Consider the following 25,682-nt stretch of genomic DNA (forward strand, 5'->3'; position numbering starts at 1 on the left):
CGGATTTTTTTTTTTTTTTTTTTTTAAGTTTATTTATTTATTTTGAGAGAGAGAGAGGTGGGGGCTGGGGAGAGAGAAAGAGAGAGAGAGAAGAAGAGAGAGAATTCCAAGCAGGCTCTGCACTGTCAGCACAGAGCCCAATGCTGGGCTCAGTCTCATGAACCATGAGATCATGACCTGAGAAGAAATCAAGGGTTGGATGCTTAAATGACTGAGCTACCCAACCCCCCTCCCACCCAACAACTGATCTTTTAAAAACCATTCTTCGAGTCTTCCTTTAAACTTGTAAACAAAAGAAATATAAACCTGTGGCAGATTTTTTTAATTTTTGTATTTTGTAATTTTTTTTAATGTTTTACTTATTTTTCAGAGAGAGAGAGAGACAGCATGAGCAGGGGAGGATCAGAGAAAGAGGGAGATACAGAATCCGAAGACAGGCTCCAGGCTCTGAGCTGTCAGCACAGAGCCCGACGCGGGGCTCAAACCCATGAACCGCGAGATCATGACCTGAGCCGAAGTCGGACGCTCAACCGACTGAGCCACCCAGGCGCCACAAGAACCGGTGGCAGATTTTAAAGTCTGTCTGGAAGCTCTCTTCACACAGCGTTCTGGGTTCATTATAATAAACAAGCTCACCCAACGCTCAGCTATACGTTTGTACGTGGAGCATCTGCTGAGACTGGTGGATTGATAAAAGGCAGAAAACAGGATGGGAAGCTGCTGGTCTGACTGAACTTGTGACCACAGCTGAACGCTGCTGGGAGGACTTTGGAGCAAGACCATAAAAAAAAGTCTGCCAAGCTACTGGCCTTATACCTACAACAGCTCCGAGGTGAGAGATCTAAAATAAGACCTGCACCCCTTCACACTGCAACCTCTCAGGGGTCCGTTATCAAAACACTGACCCAGAAATTGATGCCTCAACTAGGACACTGGAAAAGAGGTTGTCCTCCAAAGTCCTATACACATTCTCCCACATCACCTCAAATAACTGCCCCTGAAGGAGGGCCCCAGATGGATCCCTTCCAGGGTTGACAGGACTCCAAGGGTAATCCCTGCTAATTACACCGAGAGTCCCCTTAAAAAGTCTAGGAGAAACTGAAATTAAAAGCATAATTCCAGACTTCAAGATATACCACAAAGCTGTACTCATCAAAACCGTATGGAACTGGCATAAAAACAGAGACACAGATCAATGGAACAGGACAGAGCCCAGAAATCAACCACATATATACGGTTAATTAATCCATGACAAAAGAGGCAAGAATATACAATGAGGAAAAGACAGTCTTTTCAATAAATGGTGCTGGGAAAATGGGACAGCTATATGCAAAAGAATAAAACTGGACTCTTTTCTAACAGCATACACAAAAATAAACTCAAAACACATTAAAGACATAAACATGAGACATGAAACCATAAAAATTCTAGATGAGAACACAGGCAGTATTTTCCCTGACCTTAGCCATAGCAACCTTTTTTTAAAGATGCATCTCCTAAGGCAAGGGAACCAAAAGCAAAAATAAACTACAGAAACTACACCAAAATAAAAAGCTTTTGCACAGCAAAGGAAACCATTGACAAAATAAAATGACAACCTACTGAATGGGATAAGATATTTGCAAAGTATATATCCAATAAGTGTGTGTTAATACCCAAAATCTATAAAGAACTCCTACAACTCAACACCAAAAAACCAAACAGTCTGAATAAAAACTGGGTGGAGGACCTGAATAGACACTTTTCCAAAGAAGACTTGCAGATGGCCAAAAGACACATGGTAAGATGCTCACCATCGCTCACCATCAGGGAAATGCAAATCAAAACCACAATGAGATATTAATTACCTCACTCCTGTCAGAATGGCTAAAATCAGGAAGGTAAGAACAACAAGTATTGGCAACAGTGTGGAGAAAAAGGAACCCTCATGCACTGTTGGTGGGAATATAAATTGGTATAGATCTCTCACCTTGGAGCTGTTGTAGGTATAAGGCCAGTACAATCCCAGAACAGTATGGAGATTCCTCAAAAAATTAAAAGTAGAAATACCATATGACTCAATAATTCCACTATTGGATATTTTTAATGTTTATTTATTTATTTATTTTTGAGAGAGAGAGAGAGCAAGCAGGGGAGGGGCAGAGAGAGAAGGAGATGGAATCTGAAGCAGGCTCTAGGCTCTGAGCTGGCAGTCAGCACAGAGCCTGACGCGGGGCTCGAACCCACGAACCGTGAGATCATGACCTGAGCTGAAGTCGGACGCTTAACCGACTGAGTCACCCAGACGTCCCATCCACTACTGGGTATTTCTCCAGGGAAGATGAAAACATGAAGTCAAAAAAATATACCCACCCCTGTGCTGACTGTAGCATTACTTACAACAGCGAAGATATGGAAACATCCTAACTGTCCATCAACAGACAAACAGATAAAGGAAATGCGGTGTATGTACACAATGGAATACTGCACAACCATAAAAAGGATAAGATCATGCCATTTGAGACAAAACAGACGGACCTAGAGGGTAATACTCCAAGTGAAATAAGTCAGACTGAGAAAGACAAATACCGTAAGATCTCACTCATAAATGGAATCTGAAAAAAAATGAATCAACGAAAAGCAGAATCAGAACCATAAATACAGACAATAAACCGATGGTTGCCAGAGGGGAGGGGGTGGGGGAGTTGGGCAAAATGGGTGAGGGGAAGAGGGAGACACAGACCTCTAGTTATGGAATGGGTAAGTCACAGGAAGAAAAAGCAGAGCGTACAGAATACAGTCGATCTTGTAACAGCGATGTAATGGGACAGATGGCAGCTATACTTACGGTGAACACAGCATCGTGTGTAAACTTGTAACGTCACTAAGCTGTACCTCTGAAACCAACGTAACACTGTGTGTCAAGTATTCTCAAATAAGAAGAAGAAAAATGGAAAACCTTCCCAAATTCTGGCAGATACCAAAGATATGCTTTCTACCTTAAAAAATTTTTTTTGTTTATTTTTGAGACAGAGAGAGACAAAGGGTGAGTGGGTCGGGTCAGAGAGAGAGGGAGACACAGGATCTGAAACAGGCTCCAGGCTCTGAGCTGTCAGCACAGAGCCCGACGCGGGGCTCGAACCCACGAACTGCGAGATCATGACCTGAGCGACGTCGGATGCTTAACCGACTGAGCCACCCAGGCGCCCCAATATGCTTTCTACTTCAAAACCCTCCTCTCCTAGGACAACAAATCCCTCAAAGTGAAAAAGAAGTTTCCATGGCAGGGGTACCTAACCAAATTCAGAGAGAGTTTCTATCTCAACCAGTACACCTGACTCTGGGACCTCTCACTGAAAAACATTCCTCTTTAGCTACATGATCCAGCTCCAGTTAATCTATTAGGTAGAGATCTCCTTTCTAAGTTAAAAGGGCTAATGTGTTTTGCCTCCTATGGAGACTTCACCTTAGAGTTCCCTGACCAACCTGAACCTGATCTTTCATGTTCCTTACAGTCTGTCCTTGACATAGAAAAGGAAGAATTTCAACAGAAGTCCCCGATTTAATCAAGGGGCCTGAAAATCCGTGGGCTACTTCTAGTACTGACATTGGGAGAATAAAAGTGCAGAGCGTGTAACTAAGCCTCTTCCCAAATTGCCTCAAATAACCATTAGAGCCTGAGGGCATACGAGGCCTCACAGCAATAGCAGAAGACCTAAGCGGCCGGGGGCTAATCATTCCTCGTACCAGCTCCCATAAAGCGCAGATCTTGCCAGTACAGAAACCTAATGGATGGGGACGGCGATTCGCCCAGGCCTTGAGAGCTATGAACAAGAAACTTGTTCCCGGTTTCTCAGCCGTTCCGAACCCCAATGCCCTTTTTGTCACAAGTGCCAGCCCTCTGCGGCATCCCCGTAGATCCTAACAGTCAATATTTGCCTTTCCTTGGAACAATCAACAATATACCTGGGCCATCTTGCCTCAAGGGTTCGCTGAGGCCCCTTCTTATTTCTCCCCAGTGTGTTACTGAGACTTAAGGACCGTCCCAATTCCCCCAGGGAAATGGACCCTTTTATAATACGCCGACAGTCTCTTGCTACGCTGTTACCAACGAAGCATCTGTGAAGAATTCCAGTTATTTGCTACAAGTCAGCTGAAAGGGGCCGTAAAGTCTCTAAGGAAAACTCACAATGATCTCTTGTTCATTACCTAGGTGGTGATCTAAGCGCTGAGGAAATCTAGCTGTTTCCAAAAAGAATGGAGCTAATTCAAGAATTCTGTAGGCCCACAACCAAGCAACAGCTTTGTGGATTTCTAGGCCTTGCTGGGTATTACATTAAAAAAATTTTTTTAAGGTTTATTTATTTTTGAGAGAGAAAGAGAGACAGAGCGTGAGCAGGGAAGGGGCAGAGAGAGAGAGAGAGAGAGAGAGAGAGAGAGAGAGAGAGACGCAGACGCAGAATCCAGGCTGTGAGCTGTCAGCCCAGAGCACAATGCGAGGCTCGAACTCACAGACGGCAAGATCATGACCTGAGCCAAAGTCGGACGCCCAACCGACTGAGCCACCCAGACGCCCCCCTTCGCTGGCTATTACAGACTGTGGGTATCTTACTTTTCTCTGTTAGTTTCCCCACTTCAGAATTTACTAAAATTTCAGTCCTTGAACCCTTTTCTTGAGAGGATAAATACGAGCAGGACTTTATAAGACTATAGCAGGTGCTGTAAGGACCACCTGCCTACGGCTACCTAACTATTCAAAACCTTTCACCTTATTTGTGCATGTAAGAGATGCGGAGTCCTGGGAATGTTCATGCAAGTACATGACAATAAACACAGGCCTATTGCCTATTATAGCATACAACTTGACTTGTTCTTCATGCCTATCCTAACTGCCTTACGCTATAGCTGCAGCTGCAAAGTTAGAAGCCCCAGCACATTTAACCCTAGGAAGTGACATTTATTTACAAACCCACTTGCTGTCCGAAGTCTTAATTCTGAATTGATTCAACATTTTTCTGCAAGCAGACCAACCTCCTAGGAGATGTTCTGCTTTCTCTGCCTAATCTCCATCTTAAATGCTACAACATTCTTTTTTTTAAAAATTTTGTTGAATGTTTATTCATTTTTTTTGAGAGAGAGAGAGACAGCGCGCGAACAGGGGAGGGTCAGAGAGAGAGGGAGACACAGAATTCAAAGCAGGCTCCAGGCTCTGAGCTGTTAGCACAGAGTCTGACGCTGGGCTCGAACCCACGAACTGTGAGATCATGACCTGAGCCAAGTCGGAAGCTTAACCAACTGGCGCCTGGGTGGCGCCCAAATGCTACAACATTCTTAATCCTCCTACGTTACTACCTCTACTTGACAAAAGTGAGCCTGATGATTTTGAGGTGATAATGTTCAATTTTGTGACACCATGTCCTGATTTACGGGACATCCCTTTGACTAACCCTGTGCTTCTTGAAAGGGTTATACTGTAAAACTAAGAAAGGGATTTTCCAGGCTGGTTATGCTATTACTACCCAACATGAACTACTGGAAAGGGGTCAGCTCTCACAAGTTCGATGGGTCCAACAGGCAGAGGGAGCTCTGTGCCCTTACCGGAGGATGCCAGTTACCAGAAGGACGAAGTGTCGATACTCATATTGATAGCCAGTGGGCCTTTGGGGTCGTCCATGATTTGAGGATGTTATGGAAGCAAAGGGATCTCCTTATATCCAGTGGGACGCCAATAAAAAATGGACAATAAGCGGGGCGCCCGGGTGGCTCAGTCGCTTGAGCGTCCGACTTCGGCTCAAGTCATAATCTCATGGTCTGTGAGTTCAAGCCCCACGTCGGGCTCTGTGCTGACAGCTCGGAACCTGAAGCCTGCTTCGGATTCTGTGTCTCCCTCTGTCTGCCCCTCCCATGATCATGCTCTGCTCTGCTCTGTTTCTCAATGATAAACAGACGTTTAAAAAAATTTTTTTTAAAAATGACAATAAGTAAAGGACCTTCTTACTGTTATTCTCTTACCCTCTGAAGTTGCTATCATCAAAATTAAGGCTCATAACTAAAAAGACAACCTGAGTATCAGGGAAATGCTGTAGCTGACTTGTATGCAAAGGCAGCAGCAACAGAATCTGTTGTGCCACAAGAAGTCTGTTCTGTTTCTGCAAAAAACGGCCCTTTCTTGCCAGACTTTTGCCATCCTGATGCCCTTGCAACATGGCAACAGTCTGTTGCTGAATCAGAGAAATCATGGTGGGATAGCGATGGTCGTAGGTTAAATGAATAGTCGGGATTACAGGAAACTCGAGATGGCCACTTAGTTCTTCCCAGCTCCGTGGCAACCCCACTATCTAACTATCTTTCTTTCCTCCTCTTTCTTTTTTCTCTTCTCTTCTCTTTCTTTCTTTCTTTCTTTCTCTTTCTTTCTTTCTTTCTTTCTTTCTCTTTCTTTCTTTCTTTCTTTCTTTCTCTTTCTTTCTTTCTTTCTTTCTTTCTCTTTCTTTCTTTCTTTCTTTCTTTCTCTTTCTTTCTTTCTTTCTTTCTTTCCTTTATCTTCCTTCCTTCCTTCCTTTCTTTCTTTCTTTTTCTTTCTTTCTTTCTTTCTTTCTTCTTTCTTTCTTTTTTTCTTCCTTCCTTCCTTCCTGCCTGCCTTCCTTTTCTTTCTTTCTTTCTCTTTCTTTCTTTCTTTCTTTCTTTCCTTTATCTTCCTTCCTTCCTTCCTTTCTTTCTTTCTTTTTCTTTCTTTCTTTCTCCTTCCTTCCTTCCTCCTTTCCTTTCCTTTCCTTTCCTTTCCTTTCCTTTCCTTTCCTTTCCTTTCCTTTCCTTTCCTTTCCTTTCCTTTCCTTTCCTTTCTCTCTTTTCTTTATTTTCCTCCCTCCCCCTCTTTCTCTCTTGTGAAAACAGCTTACCACCAGTGCCTGGCCTGCCAGGTCCACAGTCCTGGTCAAACCACATTTGTCCCAGGTTCCAAACCTCCTCCCTCTGGACCTTTTGAGTATCTGGCCTTGATTCAAACATCACCTACTGTGGGTTACCAACGTGTCCTTGTTACTATATGTACGTTTTCCAGATGGGCCAACGCCTTCTCCTGCTGATGCCCTTAAAATGGCAAAGAAACTGTTAGAAAACGTGTTTCCCACTTGGGGCACACCTTCCATAATCCCCAGTGCCGAGACCCCCACATCACTGGTGAAATCACATGGCCTTAATGAAAACTTTACAAACTCCTTGCAATTATCACTGTACTTATTAACCCTCAAATATCAGGCAAGGTCGAGAGAACTAATGGGGTCCTCAAACTTAAAATCTCTAAATTTGCTAAAACTACTGGACTTCCCTGGCCTCTGGCCTTGATGACTATTTGCAGTACCCACTTTGGGAACTACTGACTCACCCCACATGAAATAGTCATGGGCATACCAATGCTTCCCGGTATACGACCTTCTACTTGCTGTCCCTTGCTGTCTCATGCTAGTACGACTAGTCACTGCCTTTAATGACTGGTGCTAAAGCTTATTATCAGCAGGGTAAAGAAGCTTTTCTGGATCCCAAGTCACAGGATCCTGATGGTCATAGTCTGGAGCCTAATGATTGGCTATTCTGGAAACATCATCACAGGAAGACAGCTCTTGAACCCTGTTGGAAGGAACCTTACTGTGTGCTCCTGACCACTGACACTGTCATGAAACTAGAAGGTACCGAGCCTCAGGTACACATCTCGCACCTGATGAAGGCTCCACCTGACATCTGGTTCCGTGCAGACATTGGAGACCTCCAATGGAGCTGACATCAAGGTGGACTGCTTCCACCCAGGACACCGATCAAGACTTCATACTTTAACTAAATGTGAAACTCTTGCTTCTTCTCTTTCTTTCCTTTATTCTGTTATTGGCCTGGAAAGATAAGGCAAGTATCTGTACTTCCCAGGCCACTGATGAGGGAGTAACTTTTCAGACTGCTGGATTTGTCATCAAGGCTTTCAATCTATCCACAATGCTACAGACCCCCGAGTCCCTTCCTATGGCCTCCCCTTCTATTCCCAGTGTCACCACAAGCTACGAGTGACCCCCACTCAAGAGTCTCTCATTGAGTTCGACTCTTCAGGCCAGAAATCCAGTGCCCCCCTTTTTTCCCCCACCTTTGTCCAGTTAAACTGTATTCATCTAATTAGACACAAATACCTACATAAAGCTCATTGTATTTGTGCCCCCAGTTTCTCATGATTACCTAAATCAGATCTGCCTCCAATCACGAAAAGATCTCATCAGCAGCACCCATCTCTGTAAGATATTGAGAATCACTATTTATGTCAGGCTAGGAGCTTTATTTCCCAGATGTGTGGAAAACCTCAATGACGTGTGGCTTGAGTGAGCAAGTGCACCAATACCTGTGAGTGAGTCCATAAACACGGCCACCTTCCTGGGAACAGTTTTGGCCCCAACAGGGTTTAACCCTGTTAGTGGTGGTTATCATTCCCCTCGGGCCTAAGAAAACCTAGATGGTGCTTAACTGGGCAGTGCCTCTTCGGTCAACTCCCCTGAATTTACATCGGTCAACTTAGAAAGGACCTTTAGGACCTTTAGGATTCAGCATTTGCTTCCTGTGGCAGGGCCCTACTTTTCCTGGTTAGGCATAAATGTAAATGAGTATATGATCAGGAACCTTTCCTTGACTCTTCAAGATATTTCAGAATCCATTACTAAGACAATAGCTGCCCCTGCTTCCCCAAATCCGAATCCTCAGACTCCCTAACCAAAATTGTTCTTGATAATAGACTAGCCCTTGATTATTTTTTAGTAGAGCAAAGGAGGTGTCTGTGCTGTGGCAAATACCACCTGCTGTACCTAAACGAGTATTTCTGGGGACACTGCAACTCAATTACATAAGATCACTAAACAAGCCACGTGGCTGGAAGAGGTAACTTCAACAAAGTCTTTGACTTCCTTGACTTGGATTGATTTGGGTCTCAGAGACCATGGCTCTGAAGTGTGATCCCAACACTGCGAATTATCCAGCTGATCACAACCATTGTGGCCTCGCTGGCAGGCTGAATTCGCTCAAAAGCTCTAAATGCATGTTTGCAGCTAACCACCAAGCACACGACCTCCCTCCGACGGGAAAGTCAAAGCAACCAAGGGAATGACCGACGAAAAGAATATGGACCTGAACCTGTGACCTGTGAAAATCACAGAGATCCGACAAAATAGTCTGGCCTGTGGAGATCACACAGAAGATCGGTAAAAGCCGCAAGAACTACAGAGAGGCAGCTGCGAGGGGCACTGATGCCTTCAATTTTCATCACATCTCTCAGGGGGAGAGTCTGATCAAAAGGGGGGAAGCGTTAAAAAAAAAAAAAAAAGACGAACAATAGGGCTCCAATATAGTTACCTGCACCCCTGATGGCAAAGGAGGACTTAATTGCAGTTTCAGCCTCTCCCGGGACTGTGACTTTTAACCGGTCCACTGGGAACGACCTGGTCGGCACCAGAGAGGTCATCTGCTCGACAGACCCCCAGCCTTCATCCAGAGGGAGGTAACCTTGCTGAAAATACCCTGCTCTTAGATAGAAACTTCCTTTTTCTGCCCCCTTCTGGCTATAAAAGCCTTCCCATTCTGTACAGCCTCTTGGAGCTCCTTTCCATCCACTAGATGGGATGCTGTCCAACTCATGAATCACGGAATAAAGCCAATTTAATCTCTAAATTTACTCAGTTGAATTTTGTCTTTTTTTTTTTTTTAAACAGGTGCTATATAACTGTAAGTTGTTCTTCATCATTAGGTTTTTATTTTGCAGGTGTATTTTTTCTTTTTTTTTGCATTACTGCTGTTGTAATCCTGCGTCTGAGGCCCCAACCACTAACCATACAGGCTCTCCTTAAATGGAGTGGAAGATTTCTCCAGCCTTTCCTAAATCCAAGGAAAAACATGCAACTCTGGATGGGCATATCACGAGAGGAAATCTTCTCAAGGTCATGTTCAGGAGGACCTTTGCTTAAAGGAATTTGGGCTGGAATTAGAGTTCTCAGCTCTGACATGAAGAAAGAAAAAAAAGAGGGGGCCATGAAGGACAGAGAGAGGGAGAGGGAGGGAGTCAGCATCTCACCACACGCCACTTAGCCACCAAGGACAGAGTTTCTGTGCTGTTTCATTAGAACATGAAACCTATTCTGTTGACTATGTGTCCACGGTGAGCTGAAAAGAAGTTAGTTCACTTCCTCAGCGTCTGGGGTCCCATAATTCTGAGTCATGGCCACATTAACTCTGCTACAGAGAAAGCAAGAGCTTTGGCGGCATAGCCAAGCCCGCCGTTCACAGAGCCTGGCGCTATCAGGCAGAGAAGCAGGTTTCCCTCAAACGCAGCACAAGACGGTGTGCCCTTAGGGGTGGGCTCGAAGAGGAAGTGGGGGAAGGAGACTTTCTTTTTAAAGCTCGGGTTCCTTTCCTCTTTTTTTTTTTTAAGGGTCTTTTATTTTTTAATGTTTTTATTTATTTTTGAGAGAGTGTGAGCAGGAGAGGAGCGGGGGGGGGGGGGGGGCAGAGGATCCAAAGCAGGCTCTGCGCTAACAGCAGCGAGCCCGAGGTGGGGATCGAACCCACGAACCGCCAGATCATGACCTGAGCCGAAGTCGGACGCTCAACCGGCTGAGCTCGCTTCGTTACTTTCTTTGTAGAATTCAATTCTCCCCAGTTGGGAAGGATGGAAATTTCTGATTCCTTGCGCCACCTCCAAGACACTGAACCCCCCATCCTGGGAGGGGCAGGTCAGCTGTGGCCGTGGGCTCCAGCTGCAGAGACCTGCCTGACTGGGTAGCCTCAGCAAAGGGAAGACGCTTACAGCGGTGAACTGAGGGCGCGGCTCAGAGCCCTGTCCCCATGGGCTCCGGGCCGGGCTTCCTGGGGTCCCGGCTCCCAGGGTCAGGCAGCCCCAGTGCTTGCTCGCTCGCGCTCGCTCACTCGCTGGGGTGGCAGGAAATCGCTAAGCTAGGAGGATAAAGACCGGTCGGGGTCCCTGTGCAGCTTTAGGGCCGATTTCTCTCTCCCCCTGTGGTAGAGAAACAGATTCCAAACTGCATTCACACACAACACAGTCCCCAGCAAGGAAGAAATGAAACCCTTTAAATCTTCAGTCCTTCATGTACCCTTCCCTGCTGCTTTCAAGCTCACAGAAGCCTTTTGTTACAGTCCCAGGAATGCGTACTTAATAGAGAAAGTGTGGTTTTGGGGCTGCTGTGAAAGGATACGGGGTGGGGGAGAACAGACATGCCTCCAGAAGATCCTCTCTCGATGGTGGGTCATTCACCCCCAGACTGTGTGCCCCCAAAGCTCTCCCAAAAGCGCCAGAATGAGGGGCAGGAAATAATCCTGGACGAACGTTACATGCACTTGAGTGAGTGAGAAGCCACAAAAGGAGGGGGTTAAAGGGGCTTTGCTGCATTCATTGCGCATGGGGGGTGGGGTGGGGATACTTGAGAATTACACCCGTATCATTCCCTAAGGGGACCTAGGATCTAGTGCAACCGCGTCAGGCCAAAGTACTGCAAGGATCTCGGGGTGGAAGGGACCTCACAGTTGATCTTCACCAGCTTTCTGCTAATAACACAGGACTGGTGTAGGATTCACATTTAGAGTGTGAACCCAGCCCGTTACTCCACGAAGGGATGGAAATCTATGATAATGTGTAAGGAGGCAATAAAAAGCGTTCTGAACAAGTGGAGAAAGTCTCCTCGTAAACAAACGCCTCGCTGCAAACGATTTTACAGCGTTTTATACATTTGAGGTAGAGTAACTCCACGCCTTGAAATCAGTCGGCACGAGGACCTTTTTACTGCCACGTGCGCAGGATCTCAAAGGGCTGCTTCCAGACAAGGTTAGCCTTGCGCAAAATTCGGATGTAGGCAAATTTCCTCTCAGCGTTCCAGTTCCTTGTGCTTTTTTCCCTTTGATGATGGTACAGGTGTCACGGAATAAAAAGAGAGCTCAGGGTTCGGGTTAGTCAGCTGTGGGGTAAATAAACCCCAGTCCTGTCCCTGACTCGCGTACGACCCGGGAGGGACATCTCTTCATCTCCTGTCTTCACCTCCTCATCTGTAAAAGGCAGATCTCGACTCACAGGGATTGCTGTGAAAATTATACACGCAAAAGTGCTGGGTCTTCAGCAAGCGCTCAGAAATGCTTCCCTTTTCTTTATTTCCACCCAGAAACCTGTGCCTAGTGAGCCACATGTGCCTGTTTCCTCTCAGTTCGCCCCCTCCTCTGTGCCATTAAAACACGCTTCTAGGAAGAAATATAAAACTGATTAACGCTTGAATGCAATGACCACCCAGAGCTTTAATGGGCCATCTCTCTGGACTATGGGCATTTTTTTTTTTTACAAAAATCATGCTGAAGGAATGAACCACTAAGGGTAGAAATCCGAACACCAAAGGAAGGAAGGGCCCAGAAGTATTGTGAAGGTAGCGAGTCTTTTCTGGAAACTCTGCAACCAGACAGAGATAGGCAGACAGCTCCAGTGGCGGGGTCACCATAGAATGTTCCAAAAGATACTGCTTCTTGGAATTATCATCAGCTTTTGCTAAAGCTCCTTTCCTTTTCCTATTGATTGCCACGCTTTATATTTGTAGAAACAGAGGATTTCTGATCTTTAGTTAGATTCTAAATGAGTCCCGTAATCGAGATACAACCAGAGGAGGAGGTAAGAGCAGAAAGACTGATGGAGGTTGAGCTCCTATTATGAATGATACCTGGGCAATGACCGGAGCTGGAGAAGAAAAACATAGGGTGCCAATTATTTGTTGTCCTACAGTGATGGAGGTGTTAATAAATGCCATGCATCTGGGATGCCTGGGTGGCTCTGTCAGCTAAGCTTCTGACTCTTGATTTCAGCTTAGGTTATGTATGATCTTTCAGCTTGTGGGTTTGAGCCCCGCATTGGGGCTCTGCACTATCAGCGCAGAGCCTGCTTGGGATTCTCTCTCTCTCTCTCTCTCTCTCTCTCTCTCTCTCTCTCCCCCCCCACCTTCTTCCCGTTTGTGCTCTCTCTCAAAACAAATAAATAAACTTTAAAAATGTCATGTGTCTAAGAGTTTAAAGAGCTTTCTGACAATTGGTGTTGTTTAAAAATGGCAAGATGGACTCAGAGACAGTTGGGGTCACATCCACCGAAGTGTCTGGGCAGAAGGTGTATGGCCGTCACTCAACCATGCCACAGGTAGAATGCCTGCATCAGGCGGGCACAGACTACATGACCTAGAATGTCCATCTAACCTCAGGAGTCCTATTATACATCTATAAAAGCAACATCAGAGAAAAAAGAAAATGATGACTTCTAATCTTCCAGAAGGTGTAGGTTATTATTAAAGACGGAGGCAATCCATATTTCCAGGTTAATCCTACTTAGAAAGAGAAAGGAAAATCCGATATGTGGATCTTTCTAATGGTGACAGTCAGATATGGTTTAGGTTGGGTCTTGCCAACTGGAATCTCAGGACCCAAGAGGTATTTTTGTTTTACTCTGGCTTGCCTTATACTAATTCACATTCACACTTTCCTTCCCTCTGTGACACTTAGAAACTATGGTTTGGGGCACAAAGATGCTTGGCTCTGAGCTATACAGTCACTGACAAAAACACGGCTACTCACACACGCATCCTTTATTCCTAAGTACCCCCAGCTCTTTCTGGGTCTTTGAAAATGTGTTTGAATTACTGATCTTCTGTGCGCAGAAGTAGAGCAAGGTTTTCTTCCTGGGTTTACATGCAGTGGTGTTCTGCTTGAGACAAGGTGCCTTAAGGTAAATTTCAAGCTCTATGTTAACTCTCTCTCTGGAGCACCGTAGCCTAGAAGGAACCAGAAGAGGGTTGGGGTTCACCACCCACGCTCAGGCTCAGCTCACTGAAGTCTAAGATGCTCTATTCCCTCCCCAGATTTCAGGCAATTTTTCAAATTAGGGCTTTAGGGGGGACAGTGGGTGGGGATAAGGCCTAATTACAGACTGAGAGATATCAGCATGTGTTGACCTCTCCTAGCTCAAAGGAAGAAGCAGAAAGGAACTACAGTAGGCAGAAAGAGCTGGTTCTACTCAATAAACTATGTATCTTGTGGCGTTTGTTTTACTAAAAAAAAATGTAAAACTAGACACACACACATAAAGTCAAATATATCCTTCAATGTAATTATTAAAAATGTAGCCCAAGTCAAAATATATTAATGGTTTGGAAAGGATCCATTATTTTGGGTTACCCATATCACTCTCTTCACTAGGGTAGAAAATCAATAGTTGATTACATGCTTCTTAAACAGCTAGGGCTGAACAAATCAGAATGGCAGTTCCCATCTTATTTATTTTCATTCCTTCCCTTACATCTTCTTTTCTGTTTTTTTCCTTCACATCTCTTCAATATCTCTCCTACATCCATTTTGTATCTCTCCTTCTCATTCTACTGTACTGTTTTCCTCCTTCGTATCCTCTCCTGACTCCTTGCTGACCATTACACATTTTGTCATCCCTTTCCCTACAGCCTCTCTTTCGCCCACTTCCTGAGATCGTCCAGCTATCCATGTCCTGAAACCACATTGATCTATTCATCCTTCCTCTTCTCAGCACTCCTTAATTTTCGTGGGTACCCGGCTCTTTTGGGTTCCCTGACCCAATTCCAACCTGCGTTGGGGGTGGGGGAAGGTACTCCTGACACAACACCACGCTATTCTCCGGGCACCAGCAGGGTGTCCAAGACCCCAACTCAATTCTGGCACCGCTTACCCAAAGAGAGGCTCAGACTCCACAGGGTGGGGGCGCAGTCCTACAAGACTGCCCTCTCACCTCACTTCAGACGCGAGTCACCAGCCTAGGTTATTACTTGTGCTTCTGACCAACTGGTTACAAAACCACAGGTTCCCACCTCCCTTCCTTGGTTCGATTAATTTGCAAGAGCCGCTCACGGAACTCAGGAACCATTTTACTTACTAGATCACTGGTTTGTTATAAAAGGATGTACCTGAGGGGCAGCCAGCAAGACACCATATGGGGAAGGGGCACGGAGTTCCCGTGACCCCTCCAGGAGCACCTTTCTCCTAGTACCTTCATGTGTTCACCAACCTGGAAGGTCTCTAGAACCTCCTCTTCTAGGTTTTTTTAGAAAAAACTTTTTTTAAGTTTATGTATTTATTTTGAGGGAGACGGTGCGAGTGGGGATGGGGCAGAGAGAAGGGGAGACACAGAATCGCAAGCAGGCTCCGCACCATCAGCGCAGAGCCCTGCAAGGGGCTCGAACTCATGAAACCATGAGATCACGACCTGAGCCAAAACCAAGAGTCAGACGCTTGACTCACCGAGCCACCCAGGTGCCCCTTCTGGAGGCTTTACTACCCAGTCGTGACTGATTACATCATTGGATGCTGCTCACTGATCTCGCAAGAGTCCGCAGTGGAAGTGAAAGTTCTAATCGCACGGTTGGCTCCACTGGCAACCAGCTCCCATCCCTCTGTGCTTCCAGAAGTCACCTCCTTGACTTAACAAAAGAAACCATCTCTCTCGTCACTTCTGAAATTCTAACGTTTCAGTTCTATGCCAGAAATGGGGACGAAGACCAAATATATATTTCTTATTATACATCACAACATCACACCTACACTCTTCTATTATTTTCTCTTCATACCTTACTGCCTGCTATTATCCTCTTCAGTGTAGCTTTCTAGCATACTTTGTCAGGTCCTTTTCTTCTTCTTATTGTATCCTAGGGGGGAAATGGGTGGTGGGTGGGTGGGGGTGGCGTGATGGGAACTGTAGAGAGAAATATAAAATTCAGGTTAAAGCGGCAGTTACCCACATGGCAACAGTGGTCCGTGGGGCCCGGGTCCATTCCCCTTGTACCTGTCACACAGATGAGATTTTGGACTGAACTACGGTACGCCATCCCTGTTACCGAACGTTTGAGAACAATTAACTTGGCTGCCAAAAAATGATTCATATCGAACATTCTAGGGATGCCTTACAGGTATTCTTTTTCAAGTGAATTTTATGTTTCTCTTTCATGATCCTTCCATTGATTTATGGGTGGACATACCACTGATGATAATTGGGCAACGGGGCTGCAGGGTATGAAAGGGAAAAATATATGTTCTTTTCACTTTAGAAGAAGGTGCTCAGGTACCAGAAAAAGTAGGTCAGATAACTGGTTTCTCAAGTTCAGGAAGTGATTCCTATTTTTGCAAAACTTCTTGGGGCAAGAGAAAAGGCGATGTGATACCAACTACCATTATTTTTTCTAAAAAGGAAATAAAATCTGTCAGCCCAATAAAATAGCCATTGCTCTGGTAGCAAAGATACCTCTAGCCAGGTGCATCCTGTTTCACTGGGAAGGTAGTTAGTTTACATAGGTACGCTGAGGTAAAGACACCCCTTTTCAAATAGGATATGTTCCTGCCTGCCAGTGAGTAAAACCTAATGTGGATTATTTGGTTATTCTTTACATATTATTTTATTATGTGACTGTCTTTTCCTTCTCATCCACCTTCCACTAGGCTCAGAAATGAAAACCTTTTCCTTTCTGCAGTTTCAAGGGATAGCTGTCAACCTAATAGCCCTGAGCCTCTCCCGCTCATGCCTAATGAGCCCTGCAAACTTAGAAACCCCACCCAGAGCCACGTTTCCTAACCGGAAGCCCTACCATATATACAAGTTCATTGAAAGCCCATGGGAATCTGGCTGTACTTTTCTTTACCAATTTTCTCTACTACTATACACTTCTGCATGTGCTTACTAAAAAATGTTTGAAATAAGCTATCAGAATCCACAGACTCCCCGGTGTGCATTTACTTTCCTTGAAATTCTTTAAGATCAAAACTAAGTAGATGCCTCTTTCTCCGACAATTTATAACTGCAAGTAATTTCTACTGAGCTATAAAAGGCAATACAATCATATCAACTACATCAGTCGCCGGGAAACCACGCTGCCTATTTGTAGATAGTGTTATAGCCAAAACTCACCTGGCGATCTGAAATTAGTGGGGTTCAGAATCTGCCTGCATCTTTTTTTAAATTTTTTTAATTTATTTCTGAGTGAAAGAGAGAGACAGCATGAGCAGGGGAGGGTCAGAGAAAGAGGGTGATACAGAATCTGAAACAGGGTCCAGGCTCTGAGCTAACTGTCAGCACAGAGCCCAACGTGGGGCTCAAACCCATGAACCACGAGATCATGACCTGAGCCGAAGTCAGATGCTTAACTGACTGAGCCACCCAGGCACCCCAGAATTTGCCTGCATCTTTACAACCCGGAATGAATTCCAGAAATTGAAGACCACTGGCCAACGTGACAATTCTCTTTATTGACTTGACTGGTGGGATACCATCAAATGACTATTAAGCGCCACTGCTTTCCTTTGAGAAATGATCAGCGTGTTCAAAAATATCAAGTCATGAGTGAAGGCTGATTCTCAGGCCCAAAGGGTGAGCTCACAGAGTTGAGCTCATCAGCCTATTTGATGCTGGCTAGCAGCGGGCAGGATGAGCACCATGTACCTGTGTTGTTAAGTTCAGAGTCCTGAAACTTGCTAATTTATCCTCGCATTGAAGGTGCAACTCTCTGGCCAATTCTTTTTTTTTTTTTTTAATGTTTTTTATTTATTTTTAGGAGAGAGAGAGACAGTGTGAACAAGGGAGGGTCAGAGAGAGAGGGAGACACAGACTCTGAAATAGGCTCCAGGCTCTGAGCTGGCAGTCAGCACAGAGCCCGACGCGGGGCTCGAACCCACGAACCGCGAGATCATGACCTAAGCGAAAGTCGGACGCTTAACCGACTAAGCCACCCAGGCGCCCCTCTAGCCAATTCTTTAAAATAATAAATATAATACAACCCATGTGAAACTGTATTAAAGCTTCAAAGTTCCTTCAGGACAAGCGCCTCATCTACTATCTATGGCGTTTAGTACATTGCCAAGCACGGGAAACTTTTTTACATGAAAACCTAAGAAAACTGCTTCATCATCAGCTATGGCATAGGACAAAGATGTGTAGAGCTATCCACCACCTTCCTTTGGTGACTGCTTCCTCTATAGTCTCCAACTACCAGTGGATAAGCTCCTTAATCAATCTTCATGCAGTACTAGTTTCAGAGTACAGCTGGGCTACAGTCAAATTCTTATCTTTTTTTTTTTAGTTTATTTATTTTGAAGAAGAGAGAGAGACCACGGGCAGCAAGGGGCAGAGACAGAGAGGAAAAGAGAGAATGTAGGCTCCACACTGTCAGCACAGAGCCTGAAGCAAGGCTCAAACTCACAAACCATGAGGTCATGCACTGAACCAAAACCAAGAGTCGGACACTCAAGCGACGGAGCCACCCAGGTGCCCCTCAAATCCTTATCTTTTAACCTTGATACCATCTTGCAAGCCTGCCTGAGTCTGGAGTGGGGATAATTGAACCTCTTCTGTTACTGGACTTTCGGGACCCGGAACACCACCACTCAATTGGTTCTTATTTGATTCCTTTCACTTGCTTGACTTCAAAGATTATTTCTCAATCCGACGTTTTGATTACACTGTTATACTGAGGGGCTACCGTGACATGTCACGTCCCAAAAGATCAAATTCAGTCAACAAGTATGACCATTTTAGGTTGATATAGTATATATCTGATGCCGTTTAGTGCTCACTACTCTATGAGGTCGAGATTATGTGCCTGGTTTACAAAAGAAGGGCCAAGATTCTATGATGTCCAAGGTTGCGCAGCTAACGGTCAGGGCTGCTTGTTGCTCTCAGGACAAAGACGCGAATCTCTGATGTGACGGGCTCACTCTACCTCACCAGCTTTGCCCCTTGCAGTTCTGTCATGGTTTTCCACAGCAAATTCACCAGATGTCCGTTGCCTGGCCTTTTCATTCTTAGAAGACCAAATCTTCTAGTCTCAGGGTTTTCGCACACCCCAGTTCCCCTTCCCAGAGATAATCCTACCTCTTCTTTATCCAACTAACTCCTACTAAGTTTTTAAGTTGCCTCTTAAGTGTATACTGTAGACCAGGCCAAGTTTCAGAACAGCCTGCGGTGCCGCATCAATGCACTCATCCTCGAGCGACACGAGTCGTGTCTGTGTCTATCCCTGCTTCTGTCCCAGGTCCCACTAAACCACAGTAGAGGAATAAAAAAGGGTCAAACTCATAAACAGAGGGAACGGGAGAAGAAACAAAGGCAGTCGAGAGAGGTACACAAATTCTGGAGAAGGGGATGGTTAACTGGTGTCTGATTTGGCAGAGCGGAATGGCCAGACCCTACCGGCCTGCAGGGGGAGACAATGGTAAGAAACAAGCTTGTTTTTCTTGACAATCTCCAAAAAGCTCAGAAACTCAAAGTTCCACGTTCTTCTGAAAGCAGGAGGAGAGCAGGAGAGGCTACCAATAAAAGCATCTGTGGCCTGACTGTATGCCACTCCCCTCAGCCCAGCGGCTGCTACTCCTGGGAGATGACTGAACATTTGCGAGCTTGAAGCAGGTTGAGTCAGAGAGTGCCAGGTCCAGCAGAGATCAAGGATTAGGAGAAGAGAGGGAAATGCAGTGGAAATCTGCGTAATGAATGATAAAAGCTCAAGCCTCTTCCCAGCTTGGTTCCTTAGAAGCGGGAGGCCACAGGGTTTCCTCTGGGGGCAAACTCACTTCCTCGAAAAGACTTCTGGGGCCTCCTAGGAGACAGCCAGATTGTCAACCAACTGAACCACGGTGGTTGGACCCAAGAGGTGTCAAGCCCCCACCTGTGCACACAGGATGGCCAACTTTTTGAGTAAACACTGAGGAGCTGCCATCCAACTTTTAAAAATTACAAGTGGTGAAAAGTGCTATGGAAAAAAATAGTACAAGGTACAGGGGAAGGGGAATGAGGGAAGGTGCGGTTTTGGAAAGCGCTATCACAGAGAGTTCGAAGAGGGACAAGAAGGCCCGTCTGGCTACAGAGAAGTGGACAGAACAAAAGGTAACACAGAATGAGGTTAGAGAGGTTGACGGCGTCTGGATCAAACAGGACCTGGAGGTTCACGTTGAGAACTCGGAATATTTCTAAATGTAACTGGAAGCCACTGGAGGTTTGCAGCAGTGAAATGACACCACGTGATTCCTATTTTACCACAGACTACTCGCCTTGCTGTGTGGGGAATGGGCTGTATGGCTGGGGCTAATTCCTGGTCAGCCTCAATTGCCCCTGTTACGTTGTAAGCAACATGAAGGCAGGGGCATGTCTGTCTTGGTCGCTGATATATACTTCGTGCCTCAGAGTATACAGTGGTCATGCAATAAATTATCCGTTGAAAGGATGAACAGGACAGGAAAAGTAGAATTAGCAAGATTCCCAGGCCCCCATCCTTCTAGTACACTAACTAGACTTCCAGAAAAGATAAGGATACCTAGCAGAGAGTCCTGTAGTACCTCCATACAATTCTGATGAAGGTCATGAGGTGCTTCCACTGCTACCACTGAGAGTATCATCTTGGTTCAGTCTATAGATATTATGACATCACCGTGACCTATTTTAAAGTAGGAACGGACTGAAAATGGCAATTATTCTTACGTAGACGAATGGTGCTAACTGGTGTTTATAATGATGGTCTCTCGGTATGACACATTCCGGTGAATCCCATTCTATAATATAAAATCAAATACAAAGTCAAGAGTAAGTCATATTGCAAGACACTTAAACAGGCCCTATTTTCCTTCTGATAGTCCCAAATTAAATCACTGGCTTGTAGTTCCATATTGAAAGTTTACTCCAAGGCACTTTTACGGAGGTATTTTCCCTGGCTTCTGTAAGTATATCATAGGCAGCAGCATTCATTATTGGTGAGTCACCATTTTGAAGATCAATACTCACGATTCATGAGGACAGCTTATCCTCGCCAATAAATCCCAAAAATCTGCAACTTTTACACATTCTAGGAGCAAAATAAATCCAAAATCCTGTTCCCTTTTGATTTTTAGGACTCATTCATTCAACAAACATATATGGAGACTATGTACTAAAAACATTACAAATCATTGTGTCTACGAAGATGAACAATGATTTCTGTCTTCCAGGAGTTTAAGAGACAGGCTTCTTATCAGCTACAAATTTCTTCCTGGTTAACTGTAATTTCTCGTTATGCTTTCCTAATTTGCAGTGTGGACCAAGACTACAGTCACAATACCCCACCCCAAAGTATGCTTGAATGATTTATCTGAATGGTAGAATGATCATTCCTGCAAAGCAAGAAAGAAAGAACACCAGCTTGTGGCAGAAGTTTGGGGAGGTGAGACTGGTAGAAACTTCCACTGGATCTAGTGCACTTTAGAAATGCAGGCCACATCAGCACCTAAACCAGGAAAACAGCACCTATTAAGAAACTTGCGGAGAAATGGACTTGAGTTGGGGCAAATCCAGTGATTAAGAGGCACCTTTCAAGTAACTGTCTACTGATATGCAAACAGAAAGAGGACGGGGTCAATTATTTTTAGTGTTAGGGCAAGGTCAGGATGAATAGTAATAGTAAACAGGTCATTAAGAAAAATTTGGGCTAATGAGGAGACCAAACTTGAGTTTGGGCTAAGAGAGCTGCTAAGGGAACCTATAGAATTCCCAACATTGGAGATATTCAAAGCTAAGTTCAAGCCCTAGAGATGATTCAGGAATAATTAATTACCTTTGCTCAAAGGCCAGCAAACAACAAAATACTCCACTAGAGGTACAGAGTAGGTCAAACAAACATAAAACCTATTGGATCATTTTGGGCTACGGCTGGAGATTGGTCATCCTGTCGCATACACTCCAGATGAATTTACGCTTGGTTAAGCAAATCACATCACGTAACATAGTCAACTGTGTCTGCCAATGGCAAGATGAGTTAAAATTCCCAGTCCCTAAGTGATAGCTGAAAACAAATGCTTATTGCACTCATAAACATATTGAAGAGTAACAGAAATATGTTTTAAGGGGATATAGGAAGAATGGAATCCAGAATCTTGAGACACTTTCCAGAGTCCTCTTAATGCTTCTAGACAGAATGGGTCTGCAGGTATCAGGCTTGTTAGAAACCTAAGTAGTCCATGGAGCCGTGAGGGCTGATATTCTAGAAGAACCTGCTGATCACCGATGCAAGCTTTTAGCTTCTGGAAAATGCTGCCCAAGCGAGCCTCCTGAGGCTTCCGCACCCTTGCAGTTTCTTGCCCCCCCAGGCTCTGAGAAAGCAGGGAAGGGCCATCCCATCCTTCTCGACAGCTGAGGTTTGGAGGTTAAAGTGGTTCGTGTTATCAGCCCTCTGCAGTGTCCTAACCAACAGGAAGTTTCCCCAGAGTTTCCATCACAGGAAATTTCCTGTGAGGAAGCCCTTATGGCACAAACAAAGAGTTCCTCAGCTTCCCACAGAATCTGCAGAGGCGGCTGAGGTGGTGTGGGCAGAAAGGGTGGGTGTGAATAGGGGTGGAAGGCGGCAGGGGTTGCCGGGTGGACAGCATGGGAAGAAATGGAAGGGAACCAAGAAGTTATTTCACTTCCCTTGGCCTTGGTTTGTCAGAAAACTGCTTACTAACTGGCACATGTCACCGCCCGGCCAGCGGCTTCACCCCAGGCCAGACTGAACTTGGAGGGACAAGACCTAATGTGAGTGCAGGTTCGGCTGGTCAACCTCCAGCCCTGGCCTCTCCGAATCTATTTCCCCATCTGAACAACATGGGGCCCTGTGCTGGTTAAATGAGATAGATTAATACAGACATTAGCACTAGTGCACTGTTCGGGTCTCGTACAAAGGCAAGGTAGTATGGACTAGTTTGACCATAACAATATTTTCACTCTAGCAAATGCCTGCCTGCTAGTAGGTTATCTATGGAACAGTGAGGTCTCTCCCTGGGAGGATCATTCTATTTCCCCATCTTTGTCAACTCAATCTGAATTAAAGAGAGCAGCAGCTGTGGAAATGGAGCATTGCGATTACCTGATTTTGGGGGCTATATCAAGATTCATTAAACAAGCTTTTGTTTTTCCAATCCTGGAAACGTTTTCAGAATGTACGAAGCTGGCTTCATTAAGCCATAACCCATGGAGTTGTCTCTGAAACTAAGTCAGATACCTTAAAAAAAATTTTTTTTTGCCCTTTTCTTCTAAAGACCAAGGTCAGAGTTTTAAAAGGAAAGGTCATTAAGAGGTCTGTTTTGTTCTCTTCCAGTTGACTTCTGCTTCTCTGCTCACATAGTTGCCATTCTAACATGGGGGGGGTCTCCTCAGAATAACGTAAGACAAAATCACATGGGATGAGTGAGGAGAGCTTTTCAATGACTATGGCTCACCTTTATATCACCCACAGTTTTGCTTTCATCTTTAAAACCATGATGTAATTTTACTACTTCAGAGGGCAGACTATACACCTGGACAATGTCTGCCACAAGATACTCTTGCTTTTTAATTCTGTCTGGGGAACACTCAGTCACCTGTGCTTGAAGAGCACGTTGAAATTTGAATCCCATTTTCCAGATGATTCTGGGGGCTCCCTCTATTGAGGGGCAATGTCACTGCCTTTTGTTTCCAGGCCTACTGTGAACATAGGCCTGTATTTCAGGCTTCTAGAATAGAAAGAAAGCAAACCATAAATAAAAAAAGAACCTCCCCTCCGCACAATTTTGGAAGAAATGGGAGCCACGAAAATGAAAACTCAAAAATGTGACGTGGAGCATATAGGCCAAATGATAAGGGGTAAGAGCACACACATATAGTCAGTAGTGTACACAGGCATTATTTTTTAATTTTTAAAAATGTTTTATTATTTATTTTTGAGAGAGAGAGAGAGAGACAGCGAGTGTGAGAGGGGGAGGGGCGGAGAGAGAGGAAAACACAGGACCCAAAGCAGGCTCTAGGCTCTGAGCTCTCAGCACAGAGCCCAACGCAGGGCTCAAACTCACAAACCGTGAGCTCATGACCTGAGCCGAGGTCCGATGCTTAATGGACGGAGCCACCCAGGTGCCCCACACAGACACTATTTTTAATACAGAACTTTCAGGCTGGTTGGCATAGTGTTTTACAACATAATATCATAAATGCCTTTTCAGTCCCACATTTAAAGACCACTAAAATGAAGTGGATTCAATTTCACAAGCCTTTTTACATCCCTGGTGGCAGACAAGGCCCCTGTCCTCAAGGAGTCAGCTTCTAGTGGGTGACGCAGACAATACAGGAATAAATTCATAGTTAGCAACGAGCCCTGTGTATGATGGGGGCCGCGTGTGGTAGCACAGAGTGAGAGGGATGGACAGTGACACAGGTGACACAGAGAGGGCCGGCGACTTCTACAATACCTAGAAAACAGCACAGGTCACCCCTGCCGGATGGATCCCGAAGGACTAAGACATAGCCAGGCGTAAGCTGCCACCAAGCTGTAACTGCTTCTCAAGCACAAGCCCCGCTCTTCAGAATGTACTCCACAAACGCCGAGCAGGAGCCGCAGGGAAGTAACAGGCACTTGGATGTGGAGTCAAAGCTCCAGAAAAAAACTTCCTTAAGTACAAATCACAGAAGTGGAGGGTGAAAGGCCCCTCAAAGCCTTTCCTCTGACGCTGGCCAGAACCACACCTAAGTAATTTCCAGTCTGTAATGATGACAGACTCAAAGGAAAATGTATGTGGAACTCTCTGCGTCTGCTGTGGGTTAGGCACTATCCTATACATTGTTTGATTTAATTCAATCCTGACAAGGGAATTTTTTTTATACCCCAACTTAGACAAAGAAGCTGAAATGCAGAGAGATAAAATAACTTGCCCTCTCCACAGCCTGGGGTTACACGGCTAGAAACAGCCTCGAAACTCCGAGTCGTGGCATCTTACCTGCCTACTACAGTGCCCCAGAAACTTCCCCACGGAGAGGGACTCGGCTCGGCCATGCAGCCATGAAGAAGTCTGGCTATGGGGCGTTACTCAGGACGGAGACTCTAGAATAAGAAAGCAGGGTCGTCCTGTTGGTTTTGACTGTGGTTATGAACTGGATTTATTAACCCAGTCTTTTCGCGATAATTCAGCAACATGTCTTTACTGTGTTCTGAGTCAGATAGAGGAAGCCAAAGAGCCAAGGCCTCACTTCTTCTCTCTTCCAAACTTAAGTCGGGATGGAACACATCACCAACTCCAAGATGTGGCCACCAGGGGCCATGAGGGGTCCTGAGGACAGTCAGGGCATTGCAACCAGTCGCTACAGCCCAAGAGGAGGTGGACACTTCACGCAGGCGTATAAGGGATGGAGGCCCAGGAGCCCTCACGTGGAGAAGGTGCCAGTGCTTGTTTTTAGGAAGCCTAAGGAAGTGTCTAGGATGCCATGAAGGATGGTGTGGCAATAAAAGAGACCGGGCACCAGGAACCTTGGTGTGCATTTGACGTTCAGTTAACTTGGAAAATTTTAACCTGTATTAGCCCATTCTCTCCTCCGGCTACGTGGATAAAAACGTCTGTGGGTAGCTGTCTCCTCTTCTTCCTCTCCCCTCCCCCCCTTGCCTTTAGTTAATTGCAGCTGTGGTCAAGGGCCTGCAGCCAAAAGTCCCACAATGCACCCCTCCACAGGAAGTTCCCAAGATCTCTTCCTGAACAGGAAATTTCCTGTGGTCCAACAGACATTCCTCTCAGCGTTTATCACTCACATACATTTGTTTTGGCAGATACCGGGTCTTGGGTAAGAACAACAAGAAACGGTTGGAGGGAAAGCTACCCCAGGAAAAAAAATGCAGTTATTGTCAGGA

The 25,682-nt window shown here is 45.3% G+C and overlaps 1 protein-coding gene and 1 long non-coding RNA gene across 3 annotated transcripts in view; one reads left to right on the forward strand and one right to left on the reverse strand.

The window, feature by feature from the left end:
• Nucleotides 1–659, forward strand: part of LOC144225288 (uncharacterized) — a 4,496-nt gene extending 3,837 nt beyond the window's left edge. The window contains exon 3 of the long non-coding RNA XR_013333261.1: nucleotides 371–659. This is a non-coding gene — a long non-coding RNA (uncharacterized LOC144225288). The remainder of the gene's footprint in view (nucleotides 1–370) is intronic.
• The window catches only part of ETV6 (ETS variant transcription factor 6), a 251,975-nt gene that overhangs the window by 76,747 nt on the left and 149,546 nt on the right, over nucleotides 1–25,682 (reverse strand). The window lies entirely within an intron of this gene.

Source organism: Crocuta crocuta, unplaced genomic scaffold (assembly GCF_008692635.1).
Source record: "Crocuta crocuta isolate KB4526 unplaced genomic scaffold, BGI_CrCroc_1.0 scaffold262, whole genome shotgun sequence".
Lineage (NCBI taxonomy): Eukaryota > Metazoa > Chordata > Mammalia > Carnivora > Hyaenidae > Crocuta > Crocuta crocuta.